Raw genomic sequence first — 22,928 nt, 5'->3', positions numbered from 1 at the left:
TTCATATTTGCACGACATGAAGATCCCTCTGGCTACAGGTGGAGTATGATTAAGTGGCATTGAGACCAGAGATGAACCAGTTATTAGGCTATTACAATAAACCAAACCAAAGAAAACTGGGTCCTGCGTGAAGTTGACTGACTCAGGCAAGTATGTGACTGTTGAATACAATTAAAAAGCCCCCTGGTTTCAAAGCTGTTACTTGTGATTAAACAGAAATGGGAAAAGGGGACCCAGGGTTCTACCCCATGAAGTCCCACAGGCTACTTTAGAAAAGCCAAGGAACCCAAGGAAATGTTTTAAAAATTGAGAATGATATACAAAACAGTACTAACAAGCCATTGACTCGTCTATATACTAGTAACAAACAGCTTGAAATTGTCTAATGAATAAATCACAGAACCAAAGTTCAACTTGTGAATAATTGAAATGTGATGATAATTTTCCTCTCTTAACAGTTCTACGACATTTATCTTTATTAATTATAATTAATCATTACTCCTTAGTAATCTGTCAGAAGACAATGACCAGCAAACCTCCTAGTGTTATCCGAAGTGAAGTAGCACTGTCCTGACCATTGGAAATTTCATTCAGTCCTCCTAACTGTAGCATTTAATAATTAACCTGATGTAGTAATGGCCTAAATCAGCTATTTTGTTTACCTCTCCAGTTTCTCTGTTGCTGCCCAGATTGCTGTTAGCTTCTAAAGTAATTGCTGGTATTTTAGAAGGTTTACTAATGTATCAGGTAAATCATTATCACTTGGATTAGACATAGCATCGTAGCCACATTCCAGTAATTTCCATGATTACATATTTGTTAAATATTTATTGCTTCTTAATTGTAATTATTTTCTTTTAGAGACAGCTTATTGATAATGAAATGACTCAAAATTCAAATTGTGGAGGCCATTGATCCCTTTTCCCTTCTTAGTGTATAGTGATTTTTTTCTTTGAAATTTCTAAAGTCTTACTTTATCATTTCCTTTGGGTAGAGTATTGTAGCAATTTTCCATAGACTTTTTTTTTTTTTTTTTGCTATAGTGCTCATGCACTTGCTGAAGAAACATAAAGTGAGAAATCACTCCCTCCCCCAGGGGGGTATGGACATGCCTCAATCCCTTCTCCTCCATTCTCCTCTTAGGGTCTTGGACACACATGCACACATGCCGAGCATGAGATTTTTTTTTTTTTTTTGGAGAGGTTTTTGCTTTAGGGTGCGTGCACTCGCCAGACAGACAGAGAGAGACAGAGAGATAGAAAGCGAGAAATCACCCCCCAGGGGGGATGGCCACACCACAATCCCTTCTCCTCCATTCTCCTCTCGGGATCTTGGGCACGCACGCACACATGCCCAGCGTGAGTTGAAGTCACCGGGTCCGGAACTCAAACCGCGGTCCACTATGTGGGAGTCCAGCGACATAGCCATTACGCTAACTGCTGGTCCCGCCCAGCATGAGTTTTAAGTTACCAGGTCTGGGACTTGATCTGCAGTCAACTATGTAGGAGTTGAGTGATGTAACCATTATGCCATTTTCGGGTCTCTCCACAGATTTTTAAAAATTAATACCTAAATACATAAGCATGAATTAGAGTGATCAACCACCCTGGTTTTCTATGACACAGACATTTAAGGACTAAACTCAAGAAAATCCTGAACAAACCAGGATGGTTGGCGATCTTCTTCAGTAGTCATAAAATGTTAGTCTGAGTCGGTTCAGTGTTCAGAACTGCTGTTCCCATTTAATTGAAAAGTTTTCTTCACTGAGAGTGAAATGTGTATTTTCACTCTTGTGATTGGCATAGATCACCAGTTACCTTATTCTACCTTTGTCAACACTGAAGTCTTCAAAAATACACAGACTGGCTCTGTGGCCTAGTGACCAAAGGAAGTGAATCCCATAGGGTTCGAATCCTAGCCTGGTAACTGGATGCATGGGCATCTGCACCCACATCTGACCAGAGTGGAGAAATAGATACAGTCACGGTGTGAACATACTCCACTGTGGAGTGCTTTCTTTTCCTCCTTCTCTCTTTCTCTCTGTTGAGTACATGTGCTCTCTGGCAAATAGAAATATACATTAAAAGGACATTTGTACATATGTGATTTTTCTCTATGATTTCCATTGCTGTCTTCCATGGAAAATTTAATTAATATAATCCTTTGCAGCTTAGGGTAGAAGGTTCCCATTTTTTGAGTAAGAGTTGACACTACATTTGTCACAAACTTGCCAAAGGCTAATATAATGAAAGAAATTTTTGTTTTGTTTTGTTTTGTATTTGTTTGTATATTTTTGCTGTAGGGCACATATAGGGCACATACCACTCCAGAGAGTGCCGGGGTCTGGCCGCGGCGTGGGTGGGTTATCTCGACGGAGGCGGCGAAGGTGAACACAAGACAGAAGTCTCGATGCTTTTTCATGCACGTCCTACGCCGGACATCCCTCAAAGATCGCTCTCTGAGGGGTGACAACTGCTAGGAATCATCGTGCGTTTTTATTGAAAACGTGTTACATGCAAGTAAAGGGAGAGGGGCTAGTGTTTCAATTAACAACTCATAAAGTTTTTAACAATGGAGAACATAGATTCTATTCAGGGTTGAATTAAGGGTGGGTCTAGTGCAGTTCCGCAATCGTAGGTGGGTCTCCATGGAATGCAGTTTCGGGAAAGCGGTTCCCGTAAGCAGAGATGATTATCAGCTGATGCGGCGTAGCAGCCATCTTGTGATTACTGGGAATGGTGCTGAGAAAAGAAAATCTCAAGAATAGATATTAGTTCTTATGGATCTTAATAAAGAATGATACTTATACAGTTTTGTAGGGATCTATAACTTAATTTGAGGAATCCTAATATATTTATCTATTTCACTTGGAGAGGGCAGAGGTGTCCTGGGCCAGTTTTGGCCTAATCCTATTTTACATAAAGAAAAGATTAAGTTTACCTTAAATGCATTTTGAAGGGCCTTCCAAAGGTCAAGATTACTTCTGCCTAGAAAGAACTTCAGCGCACCCTCTATTGTGACCATGGAGATAAGGCATTGTAATTAATAGTAAGTGATCAGAGCAAAGGGAAGCCATCAGGGGACTTCCTGGAAGATTTTATGGTATACTCAGGATGTATAAGAGAGCTATGTAATTCTTTTATAGTAGTATATTGGGGAGTTAGAGTGGGGTCGCTTCCCAGTAAGGCTGCCATAGTTTCTGGAGCAAATAGCAAACAGCCTTGCTGACATGCTAATTGACCCAAGCTTTGTTCCAAGGTCGGGGGCGCACAACAGTGGCCTTGCCAACGTGTTGATCTGACCGGAAGTGGAGCTCAAGGTCGGGGGGCTCAGACAGATCCTGGGGCCTTGCCGGGTTAGACTCCTCCAAGAGAGATTGAAAGAGACAGAGACAGAAAGCAAAAAAATCACTTCTTAGGGGGAATAGCCATGTTGTAGTCCCTTCTCCTCTAGTTTCCTCTCAGGATCTTGGGCACACATGCACATATGCCCAGTGTGAGTTTTACGTTGCCAGATCTGGGCCTCAAACTGCTGTTGACTACGTGGGAGTCCAGTGACGTAACCATTATGCCATCTGCTGGTCCCAAAAGTCAGCAAATCTTATAAATAATCCAGTCAATTGTTAAATGTATGCAGAAGGGAATTGTAATTAGGGAAAAGGAGTTCTGGTTAACATGTGGCATAGTCTGGTTACCAGAAACTTCATGATTTGGATATTAACTAACACATTTTTAGAATTTTTCCAGATGAGGTCTTAAGACTACCTATATTAGAATCTCCTGGAATGGGTACTAAAATGCTGACTCTATGCCCTTAGCTAGACTTATAGTGTTAGGTGGTTTGTGATCCAGGAAATTTGTATTTTTTAAAAAATAATTTATCTGTTAATTCATGGGAGAGAGAAATATATGTAGAGAAATGGGTCCCCTTAATTAGATCTTCCCACACTTTGTCCCCCTACCTTCCAGCTTTCCAGTCTGTTGGGTTCGCAGCACACCCAGCAGGTTAAGATCAACCCGAGGCTTTCCCATACGGCTCTCTCATTATGCAGCAGTCCTTCAGGAAATCTGCATTTTTAAAAAGCAGACAGGTGATTGTTCTTAAGAAGAGCATCAAGTATGCACGTTCCTCCATCCCACAACTTGGAAAGCCACCAACGTTTATGGAATTTAACTACTCAACCTCAGTAAATCTTGACCTAGTCTGCCACACTGGCTTGTGGTAAAATTGAGAGAGAACATAGCACTTTGAATTTCTGAAGTCTTCATAGATAAAGGTTGGTGTTGATTCAGACTGTGCTGATTAGTGTAGCCAAATGCAAATTAATGTGGGTAGAAAACAGTGAAAACCAGGAGTATGAATTAAAATGCATTGCTATTCATCATCACAACCAAGAACAAAATGTGATAGCTATTGTGGAACATCGTGTGAAGATGTAAGCCAAATGCCAAACAAGGATATTAGAGGAACTCACGGATGGAGAAAAAGCTGATCATTGAAACTGCCATCCACTCTTAGACCAGAGCGCCCTGTGCAGGTACTTATTGCTGCAGAGTAGGAAATACCATTACACTGATGACCTAGTTCAACAAGTTCAAAAGGATAGTTTTCATAATTTACACTAAAACAAACACTGGCTATTAGTCATTAGTGCTAAATTGTGTTTTTTTTTTTCTTTCTAGAGAAAGTTTTACTGGAATTTCAGAAGTTAAATAGAGAAATACATTTTTAATAAGCAATGATAATGAGTGGAGAAGATTTGAGATTCAAATACAGAGAAGGCTTTGGGTTTTTGTTTTTTTTTTTCAAATAAGGATTCCAGGCCCAATCTGACATTGCCTCACTTTGATTAGCTCTTCCTTGGCTATTTCTATGCCCTAGGCTCTGTCTATAAATGAGCTAAGATCATTGACTTGCTCAGTTCATAGCAGTGACCTTAGCACTGAAATTGAATGGGAAATCATGGCTGTTCTGTCCAAACAAATCTTGAATGAGATAAAATAATATAAAATTATTTATAAACTGTGCGATCTTTTTTTATAACTAAAGAGCTTTTATTTATTTTTCATTAAAAGTTTATCTTGAGGATGTAGCTAAATGTGTCACCATCTCATCTTGTTTTTATTTTTATTTTTTTGTAAAGGTTTTTTCCTATAGGGTGCATGCACTCGCCAGGAAGACAGAGAGAGAGACAGAGAGACAGAAAGTGAGAAATCATACCCTGGGGGGATGGCCACGCCGCAATCCCTTCTCCTCCATTCTCTTCTCGGGATCTTGGGCACACACACACACATGCGTGCACCTAGCGTGAGGTTAAACCACTGGGTCTAGGACTCAAACCACAGTTGACTACATGGGAGTCCAGCGACATAGCCATTATGCTAGCTGCTGGTCCCTCACTACCCCATCTTGAAGGGTTAGTATAGTGAGTGTTATAAAGCAGATATGAATGGTTTGAAAGATTGGAGGTGATATTAACTGACAAGGTGCAAACTCCATCTATATCATCATAAAAATTTAAATAAAACATTAAAAAAGAAGGAAAAAAGAGGCAACAGGAGTTTGAGGTTTAAGGATCCTCACATATTATCCTGTAACCAAATAGAAACAGGGTACTGTGATATAAAACTTGCACTCCAGCACGCTGTACACACCTGAGTTCCCAGTTTACCTCTATTCCCCTAAGGCTTCAGTTCATTTACTTACTGGCTTGTTGGGCCTGCCAACAAAGTAATACATAGATTTTGTCTTTGTTATGTAACTGGTATGTCTGGGTATCAGCTCAATATACAAGGCAGCTGAGGTCTGCCAGGTCATTGATAAAATCAAACAACTGACTGAAATTGAACGTGATGGAGGGACATTCTCTTCAGATGCTCTTAAAACAGTTTACAAATACCTTCCATGCATTCATTCACAGATTCATAGTCAGTGCAAGTTCTGTCTTCTGCCATCTTGGTGGGCCGTACCAACAAAACAGTGTGAGACAGTGGGTCAAACCGTTTCCATGCAGCCACTGCCAACAACACCTCACTAAACTGTGCCATGTTAATATTTATTAATGATGGGGGCAGAGTGCCATCATCATATTGAAAATATACTCTGATGGGGCAGGGTGGAGGGGAAGAAAGGAGGACAGTCCATTCTTCTGTTGGCCAAGGGTGACTTACCCTTGGAGAATAATCTTATTATTTTTTAATTCCCAGAGGGTACCAGTAAGAGAGAGAGAGAGAGAAAGAGAATTGCACATCCAGTGGATCATGGTCATGCCACAATCCTTTTCCTTCATTTCTCCATTCCTACAGGATTTTCAGCATGCATTCACAGGTTCCTGGAAGGTTTTCCAAGCCACTGGGAATATGAATCATCATGTAAAATTTGACTCCCTTAACTATTAAACTGCAGGGATAGCCCATAATCAAAATTGTATTGATTATCTGTGAGTTTAACCCTCTGTGTTAAAGTACACTCATAAACCTGAGAGTAGTTCTGTTTAGTTCTGATCCATTCTTTTCTCAGTGAAAAGCAATGTCTAGATGACGTTAGAGAGATGGTTAGATCTTCGAGGCTTTTGGAGAAAGAGCAGCTTAGTCTCTCTTAAATTACTGTCAAGCAGTTTTTCTATATGTCTCTAAATTAATTTTAATATAATTTAGTTCCTTATTTTATTTTGTTTACATTTATTTTCATTTTAGTTTTCTGATCATTTAAGTTGGAAAATATCCTGTCAATTTTCGGAGCCATCTTTAGTCACTCATGATACCAACGTTGTGCAGTAGCTTAACATTTAGGCACAGGTAAAAGTTCATTCCTTGAGAACAATTTTTTTTTCCATAATACTCAAAAGGTGAGAGGAGAGGAATGGGAGTAGATGAACATATTATACTTTTATGAATAAAGAAGGTTGTTCCTCATGAACTGAATGTACATGTCTGTTTGTATATGAGCGCTCAGCACTTTTTTTAGTCCTTTTTCTGCACTAAGTGTTTACTTTCTGATTCATGCTCCTGAGTCAGCAGTTCCCCAGAAATGGCTTCAATCCTTCTGTTTTTGGCAGCACCACTTAGAGAATGTAGAGGGAAAATGATGTAGCCTCTTTCGTGTGTGTGTTTATTCAGATTAACATTATCGGCTGCAAAAATGTTGTAACATGTGCTGTTTTTCCCTATTTTTGTTGTACTTTTTTTAATATGGCCCTTTTTATGTGCTGCTTTTTTCTGTATTTTATCTTTTCAAAAGTTTATTTATTTAATTTATAAGAGAGAGAGCAATAAAGAAAATACCTTCAACAGAGTCTCATGTGGCAATTCCCCTCACCCCCACCAGCTTTTCCCAGACAGCCAGGATCATAGACACAAGCCTGCACCTGGCATGGACAGGTTTTCTTGAGAACCAAATCCTGATTTTCCATATGGCTTCCAGCATTGTGTCACCACAGCATCACTGCATTTAGTGTATATAACTTTTATATATTAAATGCAAAACTTTGTTAATCTTATATGAAATATCATATTCATTCAGTTAACATTTTACTTTTTTTTTTTTTTTGAGAGATTTTTACTATAGGGCACTCGTACTGACCAGAAAGACAGAAAGAGACAGAGAGACAGAAAGCGAGAAATCACCCCCCAGGGAGATGGCCACGCTACAATCCCTTCTCCTCCAGTCTTCCCTCAGAATCTTGGGCATGCACACACACGCGCCCAGCGTGACTTTAAGCCACTGGGTCAGGAACTCCAATTGTGGTCGACTACGTGGGGGTCCAGAGACCTAGCCATTATGCCACCTGCTGGTCCCTTTAAATTCAGTTTAACAAGCTGAATTTGGCTTATCTTTAAAATGTGTCTGAAATATTATTAAAGGAAAAGTTGTAACCTTTACAGACGACCTGCATGTGTTTTAGGTTCTATCAGACTAATACCATAGATACTAGTTAAAACATTGTGTCTTATTTGAACTGATCATTTAATTATACCTTTCTAATATGATATCTTACTTGGCTTGAATATGTTCTGTAAATACTGATGTGATATTGTCAGTTTTGAAGAAGCAGCATATTTCTTACTTTTTAAATTTTTTTACAGTGAAAGCTAGAATATTATTGGAATCAGAAAAAGTTGAGAGGAAGAAACAATGCACAATTATGATTAGTAAATCTTAACGGTCAGCTAATTGAGTAGTAGAATTAGAATAATAGAATTATAAAGATAAAATGCACCTTAGGTTTAAGATAAAAGAATGGGACCTGGTTTAAGATAAAACAACTTTCCCCTCTTATTGGAGTTCATTGGCTCAATCAGTCTGGTAAATGTTTGTTCTTGGAATCCTGTGCCTGTATTTTTCTTGTTACCAATAATGTTTTATTTATTTAAGTACATTTCTTCCATACCTACTTTAAAATAATTTATAATTGTATGGACACTATATGTATTTTTTTCCTTTTCCTTTTTAAGGTTTTAGACATAGTGCACATGTGCTCATCAAAGAGGCAGAAAAAGGGAAAGTGAGAAATCACCCCTCTGGGAGGAGTGGCCACACCGCAATCCCTTCTCCTCTCTTCTCTTTCTGGAATTGTGGACCGACATGCACACATACACATGCCTGGGGTGATTGTCAAGCCACCAGGTCCAAGACTCCAATTACCGTCAGCCATGTGGGAGTCTAGTGCCTTAACCACCATACTGCCTACTGTCTCTGGACATTATATTTTCTTAAGACATATGAATGACTTTCTTCTCTATTTCTAAGGCCTAAATTTTAGACCATATCATCCATTTATCTAACTTGGTAGAGGGTAGGCCAGTCAATAAGTTTATATCTTATAAGTAGCCCTGATCTTGAACAAATTACAGTCTGTTTTTTTTTTTTTTTTTTTGCTACACTGAGTATTAGCTATTTTTTGCTACAATATTAGCTATTGAGATATTGATAATCTTAAAAACTGTATTTAGCAACTTCTACATATCAAGCACTATGCCAAGCACTTGGTACACAATGAAGAATAAGAAAGTCCAAGGGTCTCGGTCAGCAGGTAAAAATATTCACACAAGCAGTGAATCTACCAGCCACAACCTAGGCTTGGAAAGGAGGAGGGGGAGTCAACTTAGGCAGAGAAAGATAGAAAAAGTGAAAGTGTAAAAGGAAAGTTTAAAGACTTCAAGTATTAGAGGAAGAGCAAAGGTTGTTTTCAACTTACTAAATGCTATTAAAATGAGTGAGGTAATGGGGAACAGAGGAGTTTCATGAGATGAAAGGACTTTAAGGTCTGACATGTGTTTGCACTTAATTGTATGGCATAGTCAAGAGCTATAGATGGTAACAATTGCATAAACTATCATTCTAGCTGATCTGAAGGGATATATTAAATGAGGAAAAACTGGAGGTAGGTAGACTGATTAGCTTAATATATATGGCAGTATGAAAGATGGTACTTTGTTGTTCATGAAAGTTTGAAGAATAAGTATTGACTTTTGGCTAGGGTATTAGGGAAAAATGTTGAAAACCTGATGTAACATTTTATGTCACCTTTGATAACGTTCGATGCTAGAGGACAAAGGAAAAGACATTGACATGGTGAAATAGTGCAGGCTTGGGGCTGTGAAAATGTAGGCAATATGGAGAAGAGTTTCTAAATCCAGATTTGTACTGAAGAATGAGATGTATGAGATGGAATAAGGCTAGACGGTAAGGAAATACAGTGTTGAGAGTATTATGGATAGCCTAGATTGCCAGAACTCAAATTTATCATGCAAAGTAGAAAGTATCACAGGATTTTTGTATGAAGGTGGTATGATCAGATGTGTACTAAAGGTCTCTGGATAGCAATGTGCAGAATAAGTGCCAGTAGTATATATAAAACCTTGTCTTTCTCATTTCACTATGTTCTATGTTTATTTTGTTTCTTCTGTGAGAGGAGAAATAAATGTAGTTTGGATTCATTCAACTTTTTGGAAAATAAGTTTTTAAAGAATTTTTTGCAGTTGTGAATAATGTTGTAATAAACATAGCTGTGCAAGCACTTTCCTATCTTTGGGTAGATACTAAGGAGTGGAATTGCTGGATCATATGGTAGTTCTTTATCTAGGTCTTTGAGGAACCTCCATATTGTTCTCCACAGTGACTGGACCAATTTACATTCCCACCAGCCAGTTAGGAGAGTTCCCCTTCACCAAATCCCCATCAACAATTAATCATTTTTTGTTTTATCAATCTTTGCCATTTTGACTGGGGTTAGGTGATATCTCATTGTGCACATGGAATGAACCCAAATGTACACAAACCGATGAATAGATTGGAAAAGTTTGGCACATATACTCTATGGAATACTACTCCACTATAAAAAACAAGATCTTGCCATTTGATAGAAAATAGATGAATGGAAGATTTACTGCAGAGTGTAGAAAGCCAGACTATGAAAGAGATACATTGTATGTCTCCACTTAACATATACCAATTGTCTGCACTCTATGAAAACTGAAAGATTAGAGGACATAGAAGCATTGAAATGATTATAGATAATGGAGACAGTGTGGGAGGAGGGTGGGAGGAGGGGTAGAGGATAAAGAAAGAAATTAAGGAGGAAAATAGAGAGGCAAGACATTTATGGGACACAGAAATGGATTATTATCCGTTGATGATAATGTGTTTTATATCCTCAACTGGACTGGAGTAAAGTTATTCATGTGGGGTAAATTCAACTTACAAACTGAGCGATGTATAGTGATTAAATGTATAAAATAATTTAAAGAAAAATATTTATTGCAATAAGGCACATGTATTCACGAGAGAGAGAGACAGAGAGACAGAGAGAGAAAAAGTGATAATTCACCCCTCAGGAAGCATAGCCATGCCACAATCCATTCTCCTCCATTCTCCGCTTGGGATTTTGGGCATACATACACACTTACCCCCCAGGTCCAGGACTCGAACTGTAACCTGCTGCCCCTAAAATTTATACTTTTAAAAGTGGTTAGATACTTAGATCAGGTTTCAAAACCCTTTAAATGTCCTGTCCACTGTGATATGTAAAATTATATGTGTCAAATTATAATTGGAATGAAAAAAATTAGAAGGAAATCTGTGACGGTATTTTAGTTTATTCACTTATACTTTTGTACTCTATAATTTAAAATTAAGCTCCAGAAGGTACTTTTGAGTCATATCCCATTTTACTTTCAGAATTTTTTAAGTAAGAAAATTATAGCTCTAAAGAAATTATATTTCAGATAATTTACATTCATTAAATTCAATAAATGCTTTGTGAGATGAAATGACAAATTTTATAGCTATGGAGATTAGCCTAATAATGACAATGTCTAATTAATAAGATACCAGAAGTAGCTGAGATTATAAAATGTCAATATGTGTGTGTGTGAAGATATAGGTAGGTGTGCTTTCTGGCTCTGATGAACACACATAAGGTTAATCAAGCACTATTATTAATATTATTGTTATTATTATTTTGATCCATGCCATTATAAAGATAACTTAGCTCAATAAGTGCTGAATATAGATTAATTCTTCCTTTTTTGACCAAAACACATTTTAAAGTAATTTTCAGAGGAAAAAGCATAGATTAGTCCATTTTTCCTATGACTCAAGAATTTTCTTTTGATGTGTTGCCAAGGTCAATCAATTTAAGATATTACACATTTCCCACTCATGCAGTGGTTTTTACTCTGCCAGAAAAGTGAGAATAAAGTGTTACCTGTTGAAAAATGGTTCTCTTGACAAATTTCACTCCATAGAGTTGTGCCAGTAACTATATGCAGAGAAAAGGTTTATTGTCTTACAGCATTCACTTTGTAATGCCTCAAAATAATGTGGCTTCATACGGGCAAATGTATACTTTAATTGAGAGAGTAAAATCTGATGTGTTGGGCAAAAGTAAACTCTTATGTTACTGTTAAATGTAAATATTTTAATTTATTTGTAAATATAAATAATATGTTTTTATTAATATACATAGATACCTTTCATGCTGACACATATTTTCCTCTGAAGAGGTTTTAATGACTGATATGGGCTTTTAAAGTTTCCCTTGTGAGATTTTCCTGCTGCTTAATGGTCCATGTATCAAAAATAATTTTTTTTAGGGAACGGCATTGGCGTAATGGCTATGTCGCTGGACTCCCATGTAGTCGACTGTGGTTGGAGTCCTGTACCGGGTGGCTTAAACTCACGCTGGGCACGTGTGCGTGCGTGCCCAATATCCTGAGAGGAGAATGGAGGAGAAGGGACTGCAGTGTGGCCATCCCCCCCGGGGGGGAGGGAGGGGGTGATTTCTTGCTTTCTGTCTCTCTATCTCTCTCTGTCTTTCCAGTGAGTGCATGCACCCTATAGCAAAAACCTCTCAAAAAAAAATTTGTTTTCTTAGACATTCAAAAATGCAATTTCATTGTTGTAATATCAGCCACAACCATTTTTTGTCCTAAATACAATCTTTCATTTGGTAACTAATTTTGATCAGGTTTCTATCTTGTAATTATCTAGTCAAGCAATAAATGCTTATTTGCTTCTTTCATGCTGACCAAATTCTCTTCTGGGGTCTTGTTCTCTACCACTTTCTACTTTCGTATCTTGCTTTCTCTACCAAATGCCTGGATGTTTGGGGAAAGATATTTTCTTTCAAAGTTTTCTTTTTTGGGAAATAATTCTAATACTGCCTCTCTACCTAGTTCTCAGGGTTATCTTGAGAATTCAGAGATGGTGCACAGACATGCAGGACAATATTGAAATTCCATACAGAAAAAAATGTTCTCGAGCTCATCAGGTGTCACTGTCACTCCCATCCGTGTTCCCCCTTCCCCACTGCCACCTATTTTAAACAATACTCTTAATTTATTAACTTATTTGTTATAATTGACTCAGATGTGCCAATAATCTGAAAATTAATTTATAGAAATCATGAATAGAATTTATCCTGGAAGTGTACCTTTTATTGTTTACAAAATATTATAGTAATTTGTATGTGATTGCTCACCTTAAAAATTTGCTTAGATTGAGGCTTTCTGTTTGCCAAGAAGTTAAGGGAGCCAAACCACACATGGCTGTGTGTGGTTTGAGTCTCACCCCTAGGGAGTTGGGATGAGTGTATATGTGCATATATATGTAGGCACATTGAGTGTATATGTGCATACACATGTAGGCACATTGAGTGTATAGGCATATATACATGTAGGCACATTGAGTGTATAGGTGCATACACATGTAGGCACATTGAGTGTATAGGTGCATACACATGTAGGCACATTGAGTGTATAGGTGCATATACATGTAGGCACACTGAGTGTATATATGCATGCCCCAATGCCCCAAAGCCCAACAGGATGAACTAATGGAAGAGAAGGAATTGCATTGTGACCATGCCTCATTGCAGGGTGTTTTTTTCTTCTCCATTTCTTTGTCTATTTCTGGTGCATGTGCCCTCCAGCAATTTTTTTTTAATGTTTCTTTAGACTGAAATCTTAAAGGGTGCAAAGGTTAAATATGTTGTTAAGTTTTTAAAAGTGGCATTTAGTATGACACTTGCATGATCAGCTATTGTGGTAGAAATGTTGGGTGAGAATCTAGTTCTTCTTTTAACTGATTATATTATTTACCTTCACCAAATCAAATAATATTCTTGAGTAAAATTTCCCTTATTTTATATCTATAAGTAATATGCTTGTCCTGATCTTGCTAAGACAAGGAAATTAATATTTCATAAATTTATGAAGTGCCATAATGGAAAAATATGATTTAAATGAATAAAATGACTTAAATATCATTCTTTCATGTAATTCTTATCTTATTAGTATCTCCTGTATGTCATTATTTCTTAGTTATGTTTCTTTAGTTTGTCTCCTGGTTGTATCAGATTTTTATAGTATTCAGTGTCATATCGAATATGTGTTCCTTTGTTATTCATTATGACCTCATTTTTTAAATTTATAGTGTAATTATAGCTGATAAGACCAGTGATACCCTTGCATTGTTTATTATTTATAGAAATAGCCTTGTGATTAATTTTATCTACTCTATTATATGCTTGTTTTTATGTACATTTGCAATATTTTGCTCTGGTGCTCTTCCATTGAATAGCTCTATAAATGTCTGTATTGTTTTTTATTATGTAAGTTTGAAGGGGGTTATCTAAAAGATCGTATATTCTCACAGCTTTTGTTATGTCACAATAAACCTCTTCCCTATTAATCTACTACAGGTTTGAATTCTCTTTCTGGGATTTATGATTTGTTCCTGGAAACACTAGAACGAATGTGTCAGCCTTACTAAAAAGATTCAGTATTAGCAAGGTTGTTTAAATTTCTTGTAGAAAATGTGGTGCATGATATTTCACTTGTTGATTTAAAATATGTCAAGTGTTAGAACAGATTGGGCTGCTGCACTTGACGGAATTAGCACATGCAGTGATTACAGGTGTAGACTATAGAGTTAAATTGCCTGGTTTTACTTATGCTATGTCATGTGTTGTTTGCATATTAATTAACTTCTCTTTGTTTTGACAGCCTTATATGTAAAATGGAGGTAGAAATTATGACTGTCTTATATTTTTGAGGGAGGAGGTAAGGATCAAGTTAATACAATTAAAATAAAATAATATAATTAGTGTGCTTAGCATATTATGTGCATTTAAGGGCTACACAGTAAATATTAATAATTGTCATTATCATCAAAGTCATTAATCTTAGAAGGTTCTTAATTTAACTCAGTTTTGAAAACCAATGATAATTTATAAACACATGTAATGTATACCAATTTCCTTAGACCAATTCTCTAAATCTATTAATAAAGGACAGGAATTATGAAAAATTAAATTTATAATGAAGCTTTATTTTGAATTTTAAAAATATGAAGCCTTTCTCAATTTCAGTATGTTTTTACTTTTCAAGTACAGGTTTAGCATGACTAGAATGAGTTGAAAATGAGATTTATTTATGCCAGTGTGGGAGGAATACAGCCAAAAGTTATTCTTTTTATAATTAGCTCTACCAGCCAGGCTATCATAGAGGAATTTCACCTACCCTTTAATTTTAAATGCTATAACATGTCATGAAATGGTGAGAAGTGTTAGAAGTTTCCTCTCTCGCTGATTAAGTCATGGTCATGCAATTAAGCTCTTTTGAACTTAATCATGAGCTGGAATGTAGTATTAGTGTTCATAATATCCTTCTTAAATCTTATTTTACCAACAACTATATGTTTAACTCCTAATCAACTCAGGGCTTTCCTTTTTTCTTCTTACTAATGGCACTTTCAGAAGTGTTTTTTAAATAGCTTAATTGTCTTATAAACCACCACCAATACAGCAGTGTGTTTGGCTTATAATGTCTGACCAAACAAATATTATGATTTCTCTATATCAGTGAGAACCAAGGACTGCAGACAAAGAGTCAAGATACCTAGAGCAATACAAATGATATAAACCAGTGTTTTTAAATAGGGATGAATAAGAATAAAGTTTTATTTTAAGAAAAATTAGAATGAAATAATTTAAGTCAGAATAATTATAATTTTACATGAGAAAGCTTGATTTATACTTACATTTATGTGCAATTTCTCCAGCTTAAAGTTTAAAAAAAGAAATAAAAAGATGAAAGAGTAATATATTTTTCCCATAAATGCTAATTTAAGTAGGAAAAATTAGGAGAAGAGTATTAAAATGATATAATTTAGTGATTTGGTGATAACTTATATATTTCTTTTTCAAGACATATTTATTGGGAACCAGCAGTTAGCATAATGGCTATGTTGCTGGACTCCCATGTAGTCGACAGCGGTTCACGTCCCAGACCCGGTGGCTTAAAACTCACGCCGGGCACGTGTGCATACGTCCCAAGAACCCGAGAGGAGAATGGAGGAGAAGGGATTGTGGCATGACCATCCCCTCTGGGGGGTGATTTCTCACTTTCTGTCTCTATGTCTCTCTCTGTCTGTCTGGCGAGCACATGTGCCCTATAGTGAAAACCTCTCCAAAAAAAATTATTTATTTTGTTATTATTGTTATTGTTATTATTATTTTAATTTGATGAGTGAAGAGAGAGAAAGAGAAAGTAATCGAGCAAGCTGCCAGGTCAGAGACTCGAACTGTGATAGGCCATGTGGGAGTCCAGCACCTCAACCACCACTCCATTTGCTGGCCCCCTGTATTTCTTTTTTTAAAAAAAAGGAGAGAGAGAGACTCTGGACGGAATCACATTATGCCGTGATTCTGTTCCCAGCCTCCCAGTCAACCAGGAACACGGAAGCATGAGGGCATGCCCTATTTGTTCAAGTTGATCTGATAACCAAATCTAGACCTCCCATACTGCTTCCAGCCTCTTAAGCAATGGCACTGTCTCGACCACTATGGTGCCCTCCCATGAAACTACATGTTTATCTACCTATTTGTTTAGTGGAGGAAATCTCTGGGTCAAGCCAGGTGTTCTTAAGTAACATTTTTCTACTACATGAGTTTGTCAAGATGAAAATGCTAATGCTTACAGTGGGTGTCTGTGTAGTGAGAAATCATCACAGTGCTTTGTGTGTAACATTACTATACACCAATACTGTATTGAACACAATGTGCCAGGAGAAAGGGTAATCATGTTAAGCTTCTTTTATTTATTCACAAGCTTCTCCTGATTTGGGCATTACATTTTCATATTTGTAAATGAGGAAATATCTGATAGTAACTTGCTTTTCTATACTAGAGTCTCAGTTTGAATCTTGGCCTGTGTCAGATAAGTCAAGGTACCTGTCTATTACATAAAAAGTAATGTATCTAGTTTTTCTCAGGGTACAGTTTAGATGAATTCATTTTTATACCTTGCTTGATACTGCATACCTGTGCATTTTATATTTTTAAATGCCCTCTTTACCCCAGAAAAGCGTTTTGCAGTAGAATTTTTCATTGTTTGCCCGTTAGAATAGTATTTACAGGTTTTCTTATTTCTACTTCTTACTTCCTTTTCTTCATGGCAGTCAATACTTTTCTTATCCACTGATGTTTGGATAAATAAAAGACAATTACAGTCTTCACTGGGTTATTCAGAACATATAAACATCTCTCAAGGTCATATTTTGGGACAATATTCAAAAGATGGGTGGCTTGAGTGTATCATCACTTAGCTTGAAGTTTTGCATGGATGAAATGTCATGTTGGCATATCCTGAGTAGCTCATTAGCTCTTCATTTCTGCCTTGTTTGCATTGTTCCACTAACTGTCCATCAAAATTCAACGTGTAGCTTTGGGCCTGCTGAAAGCAATCTGGCAAGATATCATTCAAATGCATGTATTATTTACAGATGACTTAAAAGTACTAAGGATTAATCAAGGACGAAAAGTACAAAAACACATTTAAATTTTCTCAGTGATTTATTTTAAAATGGAAAAGAAATCAAATGCTTAGTTCATCTGTAGGAAACAGAGGCCAAGTCTGCCCAGCACAACACTGGAAAAAGCAAAGAAATTAAACTTCAGTATTAGTTTCCATATTGATTAATCTACTTTTATGTATGAGTTTTGCTTTTCTAAATCTTATTTCTTTAGGTAAATTTAGAGATTAAACCAACCTTTCTACCTATGGCAATAATACATTTGGGGTGCTCAAACAGATTCTATCTGTAGCAGATTTTCTTTTTTTTTTTTTAATTACCAAATTGTTACTTCTTTCTTTTTCAAATTTGCCACAGAGCACATTCACATTCAAATTTGTCAGAGAGAAACAAATGGAGAGAAAGTGAGAAGAGACACCCAAATCCCTTTTCCTGCATTTCTTCCTTCTCTTTGGATTTTGGACAGGCACATGAATACACTGGGTCTGTTTCTCAAGCCTCAGTCTGGGACTCAAAGTACTGTCAGTCATGTGGGATCCAGTTGTCTTATCACTATACCATAAGCTGTCCATAAAATAGTAATTATTTTTTATATTCCTGTACTTGAATAGGCTAACTATATTTAAACTTAATCCTTGAATGGGTACCTTTTTATTCTACTCCATGTTAATTATAAATTAAAATTTTAAAACCACAGATTCCTACCTTTTGCAAAAGTAATCTCCAACATTCTACTTTTCATTCAGATATAATAAACATTTAAAATAAACAGTAGGTTAGCTTTGTTTTTATTTTCACTTGAGAAGCAATAATGTGTTTTCTTAGAAAATAAAATAAAATAGGGCTGGTCTTGTAATGCAGTGGTTAAATGCTGTGTATAGGGGGCCAGATCCCACATGCCTAACTATGCTTTGATTCTAAGCCCCAGAAGCCTAGAGAAACATGCTTGGCATGTGTGTCCATGTGCCCAAATTTATGATGGGATAGAAAAATGGAGTAAAAGAATTGCAGTGTGACCACACCCTACAAGAGGATGCTCTCTCTCTTTCTGGAGAGCGCATGTGCTTTCTACCAATTAAACAAATAAAAATAAAATAAATACACCCTCCTGAATATTTGCACCCTTTTTAAACTGAGACCTTCTTTTTCATCATAAAAGACGCCTGAGTCCTTGTTATCCACCTGTATTGTCTCAGGGGAATGAATGCTTATGTAATGGGAACTCCTATGAAACATCCCTCATCTTAAAATTTAATGTTGAAGCTCCAAAGCTGAAATTACTATGTGATAATTGACTCACATCATATAGAGGTGTTATATTCATTCAGGTAAGATAAAATTGACTATCTACTCCATTGGTAACCTTCATTTGGAATGGTATTGATGAGACATATTAATGTAGGAGTGTGTTGTCTGGGGAGTGTGTTGTCCTGGAGCATTTATCTCTATCCAATAGAAGCTTGAAGAGGAAATACCTAGTGAGAGATCCTAGGAGGGGACATGTGTTTGTAACTGCTGGAGTTTGGGACATGTGAGTGCAGACAGTGTTAGAGACTATCCAAGGTTTGTAGGTTTTCGAGCTTATACAACACAAAAGAACCCACTTTCCATTTTGCAAACTTTGACTGTGTGAACATAGGATCCTGAAGTTTAAACTTTCTTAACTTCATTATAAATCTGTTTTAATATAAACTGATACTTGCCTTCCACTAGCTGGATTCAGAAGCAAGAGAATTTGCTAGAGATCACTGAGAAGACAGTTCTGAAAACCTGAAGCAGCAAATGCATCTGGCATTTTATGTAGCAAGGGTGTCTTAATTTTTTATGAGCTAACAGTATACCAGAGGAAGTAGCTGTGTTTCATCTGTCCTAAGGGGAATCCTGCCCAAGAGGGCTGCTTGCTGGAGGGAGGACATCCTAACTTTAAGAAAATCTGAGATGAGTCTCCATGGTCAAGATTAGTGAAGAAGGTTATTGCAGTTACAGCCTGTTTTACTTCACCCCTGAGAAGAAGGAACTAGTGAACCATTAGCCAGAAGAAATCATGAGCCAACTCACAACAAAGCAAGAAAATCCGACCCCCACCATGTATAAGAACACATGAGGGTACTTCAAAGTTTGCAGGGAAATGAAATTAAAGTATAAGCTTATTTTGGTGCAACATTTGAAATCCATGTCTTTGTCATGAACTTTTGAAGACCCTCATATATATCCTGTATAATGGCTGACAGAAGAACAAAACAACTAATCTGTATTCAGCGAGGTAAAACTAGAAAGACATTTATGCTTTCTTTTTCCACCATTAATCCTCATTCCACTGAATTCCCACTCTCACTGCTCCTAATTTAATAAGAGCCAGCATGTGAAAAGATGGTAAGGGAGGGGTTGGATGAAAAGGAGAGAAAGACCCCATGTCTCTACTGGTAGGACGTGAAAAAAAATTAGAGACTGAAACTTGATTTTGGACAGGATTGAAGCATTTAGTGAGTTTTAATTATCAGTAAACTGTTGTTTATACAACAGTTGAAAGTTACTTGAAAGATTGAGAAGCTGTCAGATTATTGAAGAATAAAGATCCTACAGAACAAATTGATTGGCAGAAAATTGAGAGAAAGGACAACATTTTTTTTCTTTTTACATCAAGTCCAGGCTATTCAATAAACAAGTTCCACTTATGTTCAGTCAAATAATAGTGATGGCTGTAGCTGGCTGGCCTTTGCACTCCCCTTGTGGGCCTGTTTCCAGGTCACTGAAGTGAAATCTGAATCCATGTTCCTGTTAACATAAACTGCTGTGATTTCAAGACAACCAACCTTGCAAGGTAAGAACCAGCTTCGTTACGTGACATCTTTCCTGTCAACATGAATGGAGACACTGGAAATAGACTTAGTAAATCTTACATTATTTTATTTTCATCTGGTTTTTGGTTAATTAAGCTTTATTGAATTATTGATATAAGCACAAAAAGGTTTTGAATACTCAGAAGTTCAGTTAAACAGTGTCCTTAGGCATAAAGAGACATTGTCAATTGTTCTGAAAATTTGGTTGTCGCTTTGTAAGTTATCACTTATTGCTTCATTTAATTATCATTTTAATGCTTATTTCCTCCAACACATTCAAAATTTTGAAGCCTTTTTTTTTGCATATCTTTCACTTTCTTTCATTCAGAATATCTTCTAGAGAAGCAAAAAGAAACATTTTTTTTTTTTTGAGTGACAGGTCTAGGACTGTTTCATGGAAAAATATTTCAACTTGGATTAAAAATTATAGCTCTTCCTTTCTCTCTTGATAAAATCTGCAGTAAATGAGTTGTAAAACTATCATTCTTAGCTTTTCATAAAGAAATTGTGTCTTTATTTAAATCCTAGTGCAGTGTGTCACGTTTATGGTTTTCCTTTGCAAAAACTTGCAGTCTTCTAAATTGTTCTTGGAGTTTCTGTTTACAATGGTTTCCTTCCCTCTTTTTTGGGGGGAGAGGTTTTTGTTATAGTATGCATGCGCTCCCCAGACAGACAAAGAGACAGAAAGCGAGAACCCCCCCACCAGGGGGGATGGTCACGCCGCAATCCCTTCTCCACCCTCCTCTCGGGATCTTGGACATGCACGCACACAGGCTCGGCGTGAGTTTTAAGCCACTGGGTCCGGGACGCGAACCACGGTCGACTACATGAGAGTCCAGAGACAGCCATTATGCTAACAGCTGGTACGCTCCCCTTCTTTCCTGAGCTGATTATATTTTAGTTGGTATGTTAAGTCGTAAACTTAATTACTGTAACTTCTGATGCAATTTAATGTCTATAACATAAACCTATTTCAAAACTAAGAGATACTCAAGGCTATAATCTGTATCCAAGTACCTAAAATTTTTGCTCTTGTTTCTTGCTGATTTAGAAGTGGAACATAGGGATAAAATTTCACTAGTCCTAAGTTATAAATAAATAATTAAATAAATAAACAATACAAAAGAAAACAGCATAATTTGACAATGGATTCTGTTGGTAACCGTCCTGGATTAAGCTATTATAATCATCACCTAATAATCCTGAAAGTTTAAAATGTTTTTTTTTTTTTTTGAGAGGTTTTTCGCTATAGGGCACATGCACTCGCCAGACAGAGAGAGAAAGACATAGAGACAGAAAGCGAGAAATCACCCCCCAAGGGGGATGGTCACGCTGCAATCCCTCCTCCTCCATTCTCCTCTCGGGATCTTGAGCACGCACGCACACACGCCTGGCGTGAGTTTTAAGTCACCAGGTCTGGGACGCAAACCGTAGTTGACTACGTGGGAGTCCAGCGACATAGCCATTACGCTAACTGCTGATTCCCAAAATGTTTATTTTTGATGAAGCAATAGGAATTGTAAAGACTAATGGAAAAAGAGAGAAAAGAAAGTCTCTCACTCTTAAAAATATTTGTATGAGAGGGAAAAATATCTAAACGTCCATCTAGCAAAGATGGAGTAACAAGGCAGTGTATGCTCTGCTTTTAGAAACCACTCAACAACCAAACAAAAAAACGAATAATTTATGAAACATCAGCTTTAGGACTTTGAACATCAGACAATAAAGAGCAATGATTTCTGAGAGACAAGAAATAAATGAGGTACGAACATGACTGCCCCAGCTTCCTCCTGAATCTTTTCCAGGCTGTGATACAGGGATGGAGAACCTAGGTAGAGCCTGGAGTTTTCCAGAGTTGAGGAGAAAAATTGGGGTCCAGAGAGTCCAGAGTGGCTAGAGTTCACAGAGCAAAATACCAGAGAGAACACTGCCACAGAGAGGGAACTTTGGAGAGCTATAGTATTCAGCTGGGTATTGTTAATTTACATCCTTAAGGAGGATGCCAGGAGAACCTGTGACTGCTGAAAAAAACAAAAAAACAAAAAAACAAAAAAACACTCAAAAGGATTAGAGGTAACAGCAGCTGAAAATCACATATGGCCAGTTAGCATTCTTGTTCATTCCGGCCAGAGAGGCGAAATTTGTAATTCACGGGACATTGAATAAATATTCAGAAAGGTTTTGTCTTAGTGTTGGAGAAAAATTAGCTCCAGGCTATTACTTGTTCTAGATTTGCCCTATAATATTTAACAAGAAGGTCTGAAAAGTTGAGTTATTTCAAAGTAGCTTGATTGTGCTCAATTTTCATAAATATTTATAGGAATACAACTTTTTAACATTCAACGATGTAAAGTTCAGTTTGTGGCTTACAAAAAAGGCAGAAAAATATAATACATAGAGAGAAGAAAACTTAACTGAGTAAATAAAAACAATTTTAAAACTGTATTTCATATGCACGCAAAAGACTGAAACAGTGGAGATACCGTGATATTAAAAAGATCCCAACTGAGGTAAGCAGGTTGTGTGATGGTTAAGGCACAAGGTACTCACATGTGTGACTGTGATTCAAGTCCCAGATCTGGCAGGTGCATATGCTTCCATGCCCAGAATCTTGAAAGGAGAATGAAGGAGAAGAGACTGCAATGTAGCTATCCCCCTGGGGGATGATTTCTCACTTTCTCTCTCTGTGTCACTGTTTTTCCAGTGAGTGCATGTGCCTTATAGCAAAAATGTCCTTCAAAAAAAAAAAAAAACACACACACACCTATCATT

At 36.9% G+C, this 22,928-nt stretch overlaps 1 protein-coding gene and 1 pseudogene across 1 annotated transcript in view; one reads left to right on the top strand and one right to left on the bottom strand.

The window, feature by feature from the left end:
* Nucleotides 1–22,928, top strand: part of KCNJ3 (potassium inwardly rectifying channel subfamily J member 3) — a 171,628-nt gene that overhangs the window by 30,006 nt on the left and 118,694 nt on the right.
* Nucleotides 5,699–6,047, bottom strand: LOC102501512 (enhancer of rudimentary homolog pseudogene; annotated as a pseudogene).

This window comes from Tupaia chinensis, unplaced genomic scaffold (genome assembly GCF_000334495.1).
Source record: "Tupaia chinensis unplaced genomic scaffold, TupChi_1.0 Scaffold143714_1, whole genome shotgun sequence".
NCBI lineage: Eukaryota > Metazoa > Chordata > Mammalia > Scandentia > Tupaiidae > Tupaia > Tupaia belangeri.
The sequence above is the reverse complement of the archived record's forward strand: the minus strand, read 5'-3'. Positions and strand labels throughout refer to the sequence as shown.